The sequence below is a fragment of the Acanthisitta chloris genome, unplaced genomic scaffold (genome assembly GCF_000695815.1).
Source record: "Acanthisitta chloris isolate BGI_N310 unplaced genomic scaffold, ASM69581v1 scaffold1215, whole genome shotgun sequence".
Classification (NCBI taxonomy): Eukaryota; Metazoa; Chordata; class Aves; order Passeriformes; family Acanthisittidae; genus Acanthisitta; species Acanthisitta chloris.
Genome location: NW_008675149.1, coordinates 66,846 through 78,739, shown reverse-complemented (window position 1 = coordinate 78,739; position 11,894 = coordinate 66,846). Strand labels below are relative to the sequence as shown.

The following is an 11,894-nucleotide window of genomic DNA, read 5'->3' as shown; positions in this document are numbered from 1 at the left end:
AGCTCCACCATCTCCAAATAAAGTTTCCTAGCTGTTAGATTTGAGTGAGTAATTCAGCTGAGTCAGTTTTAAGTGCTTCTGCTCGTAGTTCATTTTGTTTGGATAACTAGTCAAGGATATATTGGAGCATTGGAATCCTTTGTTTTAAATTTATTTACTGTGTTTGCCAAAAATCAATGTGCAGAGTAACTGATTATCTTCCTTAGCAAGCAATGGTGATAGCAGGGGCTTGACTCAGAGTTGTCTCAGTCCTTTGCAATGAGTTGTGTCATTCCTGCAGTTTATTCTTCTTTAATCCAATGCTTTGGCAGAGATTTTTATAGTGCTCTATCATATCTGTAATATGGCAGTGCCCCAGTGCCTGTTCCTTGACTTTGGTTTCATGCTGTCCTTGCTTTCTAAATCATCTTCTTTTCCAAACAGAATAAAGCTGCTGCTGTGATAAGTGCAGGCTTAAGAGTGCTTAAATTCTTCTGTGTCAGGTATACTGGTCATTTTAAGTCTGCAGATTTAAGGCCTGGTCCTGCACACACTCACTTGCTGTCAGGAGCAGCAATAGTGAAGGTGGGGTGGAGCACTTGCTCTCTGCCACGTGCCTTTGCAGACCTTTATTCTGCTGCTTTTTTTCTGGATGTGGCATTGTGCCTGCAGGACTGGATGGGGAAGCCAATGGAGATCTGGAGGATGCAGGAATTGTGGGATCAGACCTTGAGCTGTAATCCAATGAGAGCAATGAATTACTCAAATAACAATCTGCTCTGCTATAATCAGTGAGAGGCATATTAAATAGGTCCATTTCTTATTTAGCTGCTACTCTTTAGGCTGACAGACAAGCTGGCTAAGAGTTGTTTCTGAAGGTCGTGTTTGGCATTTGGCCATGAAATCTCTAGTTTGTGTTGCATGTGGAAAGCATCTAATATCTTAAATAAGAGGCAGAGGGTCCTGACAGCAGCCTGATGCTGCTCCCTGCAGATATGGGATGCTTGTTATGCTGCTGTGGGGCTGTAGGTACCTGTTGTCAAGCTTGTTTGCTTACCAGAGCACTTGTGCTTCTCCAGAAAGCATGTTGTGGTTGGGATCTTTTGAGATGCAAATGCAAAAGAGTCAATCCCCAAATACTCCTGTGGTGGCAGTGGCAACGACTGGTCTTTGGTGAAGGGGCTCCACTGGTACAGGTGCTCCTGGAGCAGAGCCCTTCCAGCTCTACTGTCCTCCTATTTCTGCTTATGGCCATAAGAAGAGAGACTCCTTCCTTTGAAGGAAGAAGCCTCACAGGAGGTGGCTGTGGGTTACCTTGCTCCTGGTGATGTTCTCCTGCCTCTTTATATCCCCACACTCTGCAACTCCAGTTTCTCCTGGAGCTCTTGGCTTGATTTATCTATTTGGGAATGTTCTGCCTGAATGTTTCATTTTCGAGGGGTCTCAGTCTCTGTGGTTTCTTGTGAGTCCCTGAGCTCTGCAGCTGCAATCATGTAAGCAACATCACACGTTTTTTGGTACTGTTCTTGTAAGTCTGATGGTTCATTACAGCCATTAGAGAAAAGCTGTTGCTGATGCTAAGTAAGTTTTATGCTTGTTGGGAGAGCTGTCGGAAAAATGAGCTAGAAATGGGTATTTGGATTCCTTTGAAAATCATATGTAAACTTCAGTCCATAATGATAAATGATGTTGGTGTTTCAGATCTGTGTTTCATGCATACCTGAAGTTGTTCTTGGCAAGTGGTGGCAATCTGAGCCTTGAACCTCAGGGCAATCCAGTGTTCTTGCCCCTGCTAGGGATGTTGTTAATATGGATGATGCAGTGTTGGAAGAATCTGTGGGACTTACCTGTTGAATGAATAGGAGACACAGAAAAATAAGAATGTTTTTTTGTAAAGATAGTGTTTGCTCTTACACAGTGTTTGCTTTGTTTTACTAAACAAAGAAGTTCCTTGGCCCAAGTATGACGATCTGCTTTCCAGGAATGCTGGTGGTGTGTCCAGCATACCCACCAGGATGCCCAACCTCCCCTGCCATTAGTCAGGAGCAATGTGGCTCTCCAAGGCACCACAAAATTCTGTTTGTAGAGCAAGGGCTCTAACCCAAGCACCTCCCATTAAAAAAAAACTTAGTTACTTGTTGGACCATGTATCCAATAGCAGAAGGATGGAAGAAAGTGGGACAAACTTGGAAAATGTAAGGGCAGAAAAAAATGGATAAGGGATGGAGAAAGGGGGAGAAGAAAAGACATGAATGTTGTCAGATTTTTCTGGTTTGGTGCAGCTCAAAAAGGCAGATTTGTTAAAAATAGGAATGAGTTGCTACCTGGCAGTGCTTTTTCTCATGTCTGCTTTGAAGAGAGTGCTCCTCTTTTGGCATATTTTTTTTCTGTGCTCTCTTCAGTTGAGCCTCTTCTCTCCCTGCAGACTTCTCACTTGAAATGCATTCTTCCTCTTTGTTTTCTGTCCTGAAAACTCTGTCTGTGAACCTGAAGGTGACACATACTGTAGCTGAGCTTCTAGGAAAAGCTTTATCTTTGAGAGAGGGTCGTTTGGACAGGATGGGAGGCTGATGACACATCCACCCACAAAAAAGAGCATTTGTGCTTTTTTCCTTGCACGGATCAGTCTGGGAGTGTGGCTGCAGGCACTTCGCAGGGAGCTTTGTCCAGCCTGGCGAGTCCCATGGGTCCCACAGCAGTGCTGTGCTGTTGTAGGGAAGCAGGGGAACAGCTCAGCTGGCAAAGTGCAGTTTTCCCCCCATGGTTGATGCGGTGACCCTGAAAGGAGCAAGCTGTTCCCCTCTCCAGCTGCTCCTCAGGCAGGGACGGTGCTATGGGCTGGACTAACTTTTTTTTTTTTTTTTTTTTTGCGATGCACCTCCCTGTTATAAAGTGGGAAAGCAGCGGCTGTCCCGCTGGACACCCCAGGCCAGCCCTGCTGGAGGCACAGCCCTGGACCACAGCGCTGCCGTGTCTGTCCCACGCTCCATCCCTTGCCTCCTCCCGCAGCCTCCTCGCAGCAGCTCCAGGCTCTCAGTAAGCACATGCCTCGTCTCTCCCTCTCGAGCATCGTCTCTCTGAGCAGGGCAGGGAGCGTTTCGGCATCCCACGCTTTGCAGAGCTTTGGATTTCAGGGCTTGTGCTGGTCATTTCTCTGCCTTGTGACTGCTCTGCTGGAGAAGGGTTTGTGGGAGCAGGGATGGGGAATGGGAAGTCTGTGGGTGTGCAATGTACTTCTGAAATGCTCTCTAGCAAGCAGTTTCTTCATGGATCACTGAGCTGACCTCAGGAACTGCCTGTTTTATGGTGTGTTTTAGAAATGAGACTTAATTCTTGTTTCTGCTTTCTCTTGCATCCTCTTTTCCTCATACGCATATTCCCTCCTGGAAGGTGGTGCCTTTGGAAGTACAGGCAACTGCTGGGGTGTAAATACAACTTTTCCCTTTGCTTCTGAGCTGAATGGGTGTTCAGGGAGTGTTTGCAGTGGTGCAGAGTTGTGTAAGAACTGTCAGCTCTGTGCATTCCCGAGCAGGTTATCAGATGTGCCCATTAAAAGCTTTTAATGACAGCTGGGGAGGAAACAGCTAAAGCAGAGGCTGTTTTGGGGGTTCTAAGGTGATGTGATGCTCTTGGAAAGTGAGGAACAATCCTGGGGGCAGGCTGGCAGAAACAGAATTGGGAAATATGAAAAGGCAAGCTTTCACCTGATAATGATTGCACTCTCCTCTTTCTTTCTGTATTATGGAGTATCAGGCAGTGGCAGAGTTTCTGCAGCTATCTCCATGTGAATGCAAACACCTTTATACAAATGCTGCACCCTTGTATGGCTCTGGATTTGGGGAGTCACTTGCCTGAGTGAAACTTTATTCACCCATGTGTTTGCAAGATGGGTGTTTCTGTCATTAATCTTTTCTTTAGTAACTGGCCAAAAGTTAATGTGTGTGACTCTGGTCCAGTTTGTTGTGTAAGCAGGAGCCAGTCTGTGGTTTAGAAAGGCACAGGTCTGCTTTTTAAATCATTGAAATGTAGCACACAAAAGGGGAAAAATTACATAAACAATTCACCTACCAATTAGTCTTTTACCCTGCTTTGAGAGGAAGAGTGTTTTTTAGAAACAACAGCAACAAAACTTCTGAAAGGAAACTGATTAAATTCTTAAGCCATGATGTACAAAGCAAATACCTGATCAAGCAACCAAATATGGCTCTAAAACTACCACTTTCTTTGTAATGATAAAAGCACCCACATACTTCTCTTCAGGGACAACACCCTTTTCTTATTTTTTTCCTCCAAGTACAGCATTCTTGAATACAAACCAATTCTTACTCCTGGAGTTCAGTACATAAAAATTCCTTCTTAACTAACACCTGCTGGAGAAGTGTGGGGTAGATGTTTCAGAGTTACTACCACAAGTGCAAAAGTACCCCAAACCCTCAAGATCTCGGTGCAACAGTAGGTTAATGGCTCAGATTTTGGACTGTGGCTCTGAGGAATGAGTTCAGGGCTGGTGTTTTACAGTTGTTTTTTGGCTTGCACTGCTCTAAGGGAATTTTGGCTGAGGGAGGTTAGTAGGATTGGGCTCTTGAGCTTTTTCTAGCAGAAGTTATTCCCTGCTGTGAACGATGGCTTATCTCCACGTATGCTGGTATAATTCTCTGCCTAGATGTAAATAATGGCAGCTGTTCAAAAGGAGACAACATTTAGGGTACTCAAACACTTAAAAGTAAACACTCTCCAGGCTGTCTTGGCTGGCCTTTATTTTGGAAACAGCCTCTCCATCGGACTGTACTATGAAGGGAAAATCCAGACACACGGTATGGAGCAGCTGGTGGGTTCACATCCATGGGGAATGATGCTGCAGGATGCACTTTAATCTAAACCCGTATCACATGAATATGACTTACAGTCCTCACCCATTGCACTGAGATAGAACAAAGCTTTAAGGAACTGCCCTCTTTGCCCCCAAGTAGCAACTTACTTTTGTATCATAGAATAGTTTGGGTTGGAAGGGACCTTTAAAGGCCATCAAGTCCATCCCACCTGCCATGAGCAGGGACATCTTCAACTAGATCAGCTTGCTCAGAGCCCTCTCCAATCTGGCATTGAACACTGTCAGGCATGGGGTATCTACCACCACTCTGGGCAGCATGTGCCTGTGTTTTTCCAGTGTAAAAAACTCCTTCCCTATGTCTAGACTAAAACTACCCTCTTTAAATTTTAAAACAATTCCTCCTTGTCCTGTCACAACAGGCCCTGATAAAAAGCTTGTTTCCATCTTTCCCATGAGCCCCTTAAAGTACTGAAAGGCTGGAATAAGGTCTCACTGGAGCCTTTTCATCTCCAGGCTGAACAATCTCAAATCCCTCAGCCTGACTCCACAGGAGAGGTGCTCCATCCCTTGGAGCATCATAGAATCATCAAGGTTGGAGAAGACCTCTAAGATCATCACGTCCAACCACTAACTTGCCACTCTGCTGTAACTCCTAAACCCAAAGCCATATCCTCCTGCATCAAATCCAGATGCCTCTTAAATGCTTCCAGGGATGGTGACTCCACCACCTCCCTGGGCAACTTATTCCAGTGCCTTACCATCAGAACCTCGTCTGGAAGATCCAGCAGCTCCACATCCTTCCTGTACTGGAGACCCCAGAGCTGGATGGGTCTCACCAGAGCAGAGCAGAGGGCCAGAATCCCCTCCCTCGACCTGCTGCCCATAATGTTTTTAATGCAGTCCAAGACACAGTTGGTTTTCTGGGCTGTTAGCACACATTGTTGAATCATTGTTGTCTCCCACCCACCAGAACCCAAGTCCTTCTCAGCAGGACTGCTCTTGATCCATCCATCCCCCAGCCTGGATTGATACTGGGGATTGCTCTGACCCAGGTGCAGCACCTTACACTCCCACATGATACCTATGTAACTGGGTCTTTCCATGTCACAGGTTGTCCCACAGCCCTTTTTTGTGCTGTGTGAGTGCTGGCAGAGACTTGTGCTCCTGTGCTGTGGTTCTTGGGTACCATGGCTGTGATTATCTTCCCTGTCTCCATCCTGGAAACTCATATTCACTGTCAGGCCCTGGCACTGGGTGGGAGCTGGGACATGGCTGAAAATTCCAGTGCTTCAGTGGAGACAACTAATGATGTGAGCCAGAAATAATACTGTCCCCTCAGCAGTAGCCTCTGTGAATGATGTCTTTTTAAGTTTACTTGCCATCCAGCAGATGCACTGGGGGATTTAGGTGGAAAATTCCTCTGACCTTTGCTGATGAGACAATCCAGTCCAGTCTGTGTTTAGCATTTCCCTTTTTGTGGTGCTGCTTAGCCCTAAGTCCCAGTGGCACGAAATGCAGCAAGATAAACCACACCACCAGCAATGTGCAAAGTTTGCTCAGGCTTTTGATTGGTTTTGATTTGATTGTTCCTAAATAAGAGCAGCTCCCTGGAGAGCAGTGGGTAAGTCCTGGCTGGCTGGTGCCAGGCTTCCTCTGGGAGATGCAGATGTGTGCAGGGCTGAGCCATGCAGCTGGTGCTGCCTCTCACCCTCCCCAGCCACTGTCACCGTGTGCTCTGCATGTAGGATTGTAGCTAGCAAAGATTTCAGATACAATTCTGTAACTTCAGCTGTGTGGAATCACTTTCGCTTGAAAAGTTAACGGAAAGAATGTCTATACAATAAACCTTCCCAGAACTGACCTGTGATTTTAGAATAAAATATGCATTGTAAGTCAAAATACTTCAGCTTGATTCATTGGGATATCTTTTTATTTCATTTCTCTATTATAGAAGATGCAGGCAGGGAGAATAACAAAGCAGAAATATCCAAGATCAGTTGTTTCATGTCTGATTTTTGACAGAGGGAGTGTGGGAGGAAGAAAGAGACCTCATTTCATTTAGATAACCTGTTTTGGAGAGGAGTTTCAAGCAGACAGCTCTCGAGACCCTGGGACTCTAAAGGACTAATTACTATTTAGATAAATTCATGCTCCCAATTCTGGTTTGAGAAGGACTGTGCCACATATTCTGGCTTCATTTCTTTAATACCTGGGTCCAGTAAAAACCCTGTTTGCAGGGTTTGTACTTGGTGTAGGAGCAAAGGCATTGGGGCTTCCCTGGGGTTCAGAGACAGGATATAGCATGGTATATTCCACTCCCTGATGTGCTTTGTCTGGGGTTTTTTGTAGATGAGCAGCCCAGAGCCAGCTCTAGGGGTATCACCCCAGCTGACTTCTGTGGGAATGAGTGGAGCTGAGACTGGTCTGTGATGTGCATTTCTCTCTGCTGCACCTCTGCCTGTGTCCAAAGGGACCCTGCAGGCTCAGGAAAGAAAAAAATGTAAATTGGTGGAATAAAGTCCCTTAATAAAGGATTTTGTGTTGCTCAGTTTAGGGAAGTAGTCCTGTGGTGTCTAGAGGCAGTCACAAAGTTGGGCTAAAATGAGGTCTGGGTGCTGGGGGAAAGTCTGTGAGTGGATACTGCTGAGCCCTGCAAAACAGGCAGGGTGCAAAGAGGGGAAGGGTGGCAGGAAAACCCAGCCCTGTCCCAGCCTTTTACCCTCATTCCCAGGGGATGCAGGTGCTGTGTGTACCACATACGTGCTCACCCTCCCCAGGCCCATAGCCAGAATCTCCTGCCAGAAATTGGCTCATTTTGCTGTTCTAAGTATTTCCTGCAAAGGTTTTGCTGTACTGCAAGCTGCTGTGTGGAAAGACACAGAAAATCCCTTAATGGGGCAGCATTCACCCTCCCTGTGCATCCCTGCAGCACACACTGGGGCAGGATTTGGCCCTTGACACTTTGAGAGTGATTCAGGTATGTGGGATGCCAAGAAAGCTGCCAGAGCAAATTCCCACTGTCAGAGCAAGTGTGTGGTGTTGTCTGGGGAACAAATGGACGGTCACACTGATGTTTGTCCAGATTTTCTATTTCCCTCTGAAGAGATGGCAAGTAGGTTTTGTGTCCTGTGGCAGGACTGGACTAAAATGACAATCAAAAGTAGGGCAAGAATTTAATTATAGCCATGCTGGAATGGGATAGAAAAGGTCCTGAGGAAGCACTTGTTCCAAAAAAGTCTGAATTGAAGAGTGTCCTGGAGGTTGGAGAGCCAGGACAGGGTTCTGGCAGTGACAGAACTGCAGCACAGGGTGAAAAGGCTGCTATTACTGTGTGCCTTACTGGAAATGTTATGGCAGAGTTACAGTTTTGGTTTGGATGTTGCTACAGAATTGCATTATTTTTGGGAAATTCAAAACCTCTTCAGTTCAGACTGATGTTTTCAGAAGACCCACTTGCTCCACAGATGTGCCTGATCTTTTTTTGTTCCTTGAGGTGACCTTAGTGGTTGGTGTCATTTGGGCTGCATCTCTCTTCCTGCTGCTTGGCAGAGCTGCCTGGCACATGAGTCAGGAGCCAACAGCCATTAACTGTGAAAGATTAAAAGTGCTGCAACACAGCTGCATTTGGGGTCTCTTGGGATCGAATGCAAATAGCAGTTGACACCCAGACCTCTAATGAAGACAGGGAAAAACTATTTCTCCTGGGAATAAGCACTGCAGGGCAGATTTTCAGCTTCCTTGTTTCTGATGCCTTTCCACCCCATGAAAGGGGAAACTAGAACAGAGTGAAAATGAGGAGACTAAAATCTGCTTCACAGGAGGCTGCCTGACAGGTATAGCTTGAGATTTAAAAATTTGGATCAAAATGTTTCAGAGCCAGTTTACTTGTTGAGCTGCAGAGCTACAGTGCAATGAATCTGTTCTGATGTCTCTACTGTGATGTAGATGCAGAACAATAAAACCAACTAAAAAGACAACAGAAAATAGAAAAGATTTCCCTCTTAGAAAATCCTCCCAGGTGTCTTCAAGACATCAGAGGCCTCCATGCTCTATGATGCTTTGAGATACAAGGGATCTTCAAATTAACAGCTGGCTCCAGTGTTGTCTGCCCACTGCAGTGACGGGTTTGAGAGATCCCTGTTCGCAAGCAATTGCATGTGCTTGGTATGCTGAGGAACTCACAGTTGGTACAGAGATCTCTAATACACCTATTTTACTTCAAGCTACTTTTAGTACTGAAGCAGCTGCCTCAGTGTATGTGGGTTCTTGTGTTACACCAATGTCTCAGCAGCAGAGGAGTTCAGAGTTTCTGGCAGAGCAAGAATTGATGTCCACTGTTTTGCTTGGACAGAGCAAAAAATCCACTCAGTCCTCCAAAACTCTGTCTTATGAACCAGGATTCTGGACATGTCTTTCTTTCTTTGCTAAGAAAAATAGAAATGGTTGATCACACTAAAGCCATGGCTGGTCCAGCCACAGTGGTTGCAAGTTGGCTTTCCTGCAGGGAATTGGCTCCTTCCTCTTCCCCAGAGCCTTCATTTGGGAATAATCAGTTTTCATGAATTTCTGGTGGTCTCTGACCAAAGATCCCCTTAAGAGTAAGTGTGAAACTACCCTAAATATAGCTCCCCCACTGCTGGGAGGATGCTGGAGTGGGATAAAGCAATGTCTTTTCTTCTGAAGAAGTGCCCCAGGTTGTGGGAACCATTTGGACTTGGCAGGGTGCTTGCAAGGCATTTGCTCTTTGTTTACCTTGGGACTGGCTGCCCCTGGCAGTTGTTGCCATCAGCAGCCTTTCTTATCTGTTCTTTTCTATAATAAACACTGGAGCAAAGGTTTGGAATTAGTCACTTCTGAGGCACTGCCTGACTCCCTTTCCAGCTTCTGTCTTATCATGTTTTTTTTTTTTGACTCTTGAGACTTTTCCCCTTCGTTCTGTGCCTTTTGGTTTTCCCCTCTTCTTATCACACTGACATAGCAAAGATCTCTTTAAAATTCCCTGTAGGCATGTCATCCCCAGGGCATCCCAGGAAATGTGCTGCCTTGGGACAGCTGTGTGCACTCATAAAAGCTGCTGCTGCTGTGTACTACAGAGATTTTTCTAGCATGACTTCCCTAATCCAGTGAGTGAGTTTCTGGCTGACACCTGCTCAGAAGAGGAGCCCTCAGAAGCAGTGTTAGGATCCTGGGAGCATCCCTGGGGCCTGGCACCGTGTCCTGCTCTTTAGCACAGCATTAACCGCAGGGCAGTCGTGGTTGGAGGGAATGCAAACACAGGCAGCACCTCCAGGGCACAGGTGTGTGGTCCTCATTCAGAGACTGAGTAATTGCTACTGCTTTGCTTCCACTTAGAAATTGCCTGGTGTTCTCTAAGCACTGTCCTGACATGATCTTGCTTCTGTCAGTACCATCGGAGAGGCAGTAATGAACAGTCCAGGCTGCAAGAATCTCTCTCTCTGGTCTCATCTCACTTTAAAAATACACAGAGCTATATATTTCACTCGACACATGCATTTGTAGCTTCCTGTCTACCCTTACTCTGCCCACTGAAAGCCAGTCATGCTTCCCCACGGGACAGCCTGCCAGGTAATGCTGCTTGATGTATAACATGTTTCAGTGCTGCCTCTGGAAACAGCCAGGATGGCAGCAAGGGAACAGGGCAGGAGAGCAGCCCTTGTTCACCCCAGCAGCAGCACAAAGCACTCATGAGGATGCAGATCTGGATAGTTCTACCTGGATTTGCTTTGTTGGTTGCTTGAGCATGTCCTCCACCTCTTGCTGTAATCTTTCCTCCTCTCTTACACCATAATCACCACAATGATTTACAGCCGAAAGTGAAAACTTTGACTCTGGATTTGTCTCTCTGGTGGAATGTGTTTCCTGCAGTGAGTGTGGGACACAACCTGTCTGATTTCATTTCAGAAGGCTGGACTGGGGCTTTAGTTATGGATTGCATATTTTAACCAACATTTCAATTTACTGGACTGAGATGGTCAGGGCAGTTTTTATTTCTTGCAAAAACACATTCAGTAAAAAACCCCAACAATCCAATTAAACCCTTTGTTAAATGTAAGAGGCTGTTTGGGCAACTTCTGAGCTGTATCTTCACTCAGGTCTAGGTGTGACAGAAAAATGGACCCTGCTGATCTCTTTTGAACACTGTACAGGTTGCAGATGAGAGCAGGCAAATACCCTGGGATTAGTCCTGCTTCCCTGTGCCCTTCATGCTGGTGCATGTGACGATGAACGGGAGGAAATTCCTGCCCAAGAGCAAGTCCTATAACTGTCCTGTGTCCTCATAGTCCTGACACGTGAAATGAAGCTGATGATAGCTGGTGTTAGTGGATATGCTCATGTCAGACCCTCCTCATACCTGTTTTTGGGCAAGTTTTTTGATTTTTGGCTGGGGAGGATTGAAAATGACATCCTTGTGGTAACTCTGATGTGCTGGAGGAGGCTACAACACTTGTCTGGTTTTTTTGAGGTGGCAGGGGGCTACCATGCAGGGTCATCTGCTGTGTGTGTGAGTGAAAGCCATGCTCACACCTCCCTTCCTCAGTTTCGTGTCACTGGGGTCAGCCTGGAGCAGCTTTCCCTCTGTCCTGCAGTGCTGGTAAATACTGTCCTGCTCTCCAAGCTCTTCCCCAAGGCTGCGTTGGTGCTGAAATGTGGTGGAGCTCCCTGTATACTCCACTAGGCACTGAAACAAACAACCAGTAAATCTCTTATAAACCAATGACTAACTTGTTTTGGTTACCAGGGAGATTGCCAAGTGCAAATTCAACCTGAAATAGCGATGAGCTCATCCTCAGAGCAATGTTGGTGCCTGAGCCGGAGCAGCCGGATGGAAAAGGAGCCAGTGCCAGGAATGCTGTCTGCTCCACCGACATTTGAATGCTGTGTGAGCTGTTTTGCCAAAGAGCTTTTGCCTTGTAAACGAGACCGTGCAGGGGATGGTGTGTGAGGCTGGTGGCTGAGCTAGGGCTTTTGCAATTCCTGGAAGTCTGGCAGTGACATTCCTGGTAGGACTATGGAGAGTCCTGGGGATGGGTTAAAGTGCTGCAAAGGTGATCTGTGCCATGTC

General features: G+C 46.3%; 1 protein-coding gene across 1 annotated transcript in view; it reads left to right on the top strand.

Annotated features, from left to right (window-relative positions):
* Positions 1–3,049: 3,049 nt before the first annotated feature.
* Positions 3,050–11,894, top strand: part of FHL1 (four and a half LIM domains 1) — a 29,422-nt gene continuing 20,577 nt past the window's right edge. Inside the window, exon 1 of the mRNA XM_009075589.1 lies at positions 3,050–3,162. The gene's annotated coding sequence lies outside the window, so the exon portion shown is untranslated. The remainder of the gene's footprint in view (positions 3,163–11,894) is intronic.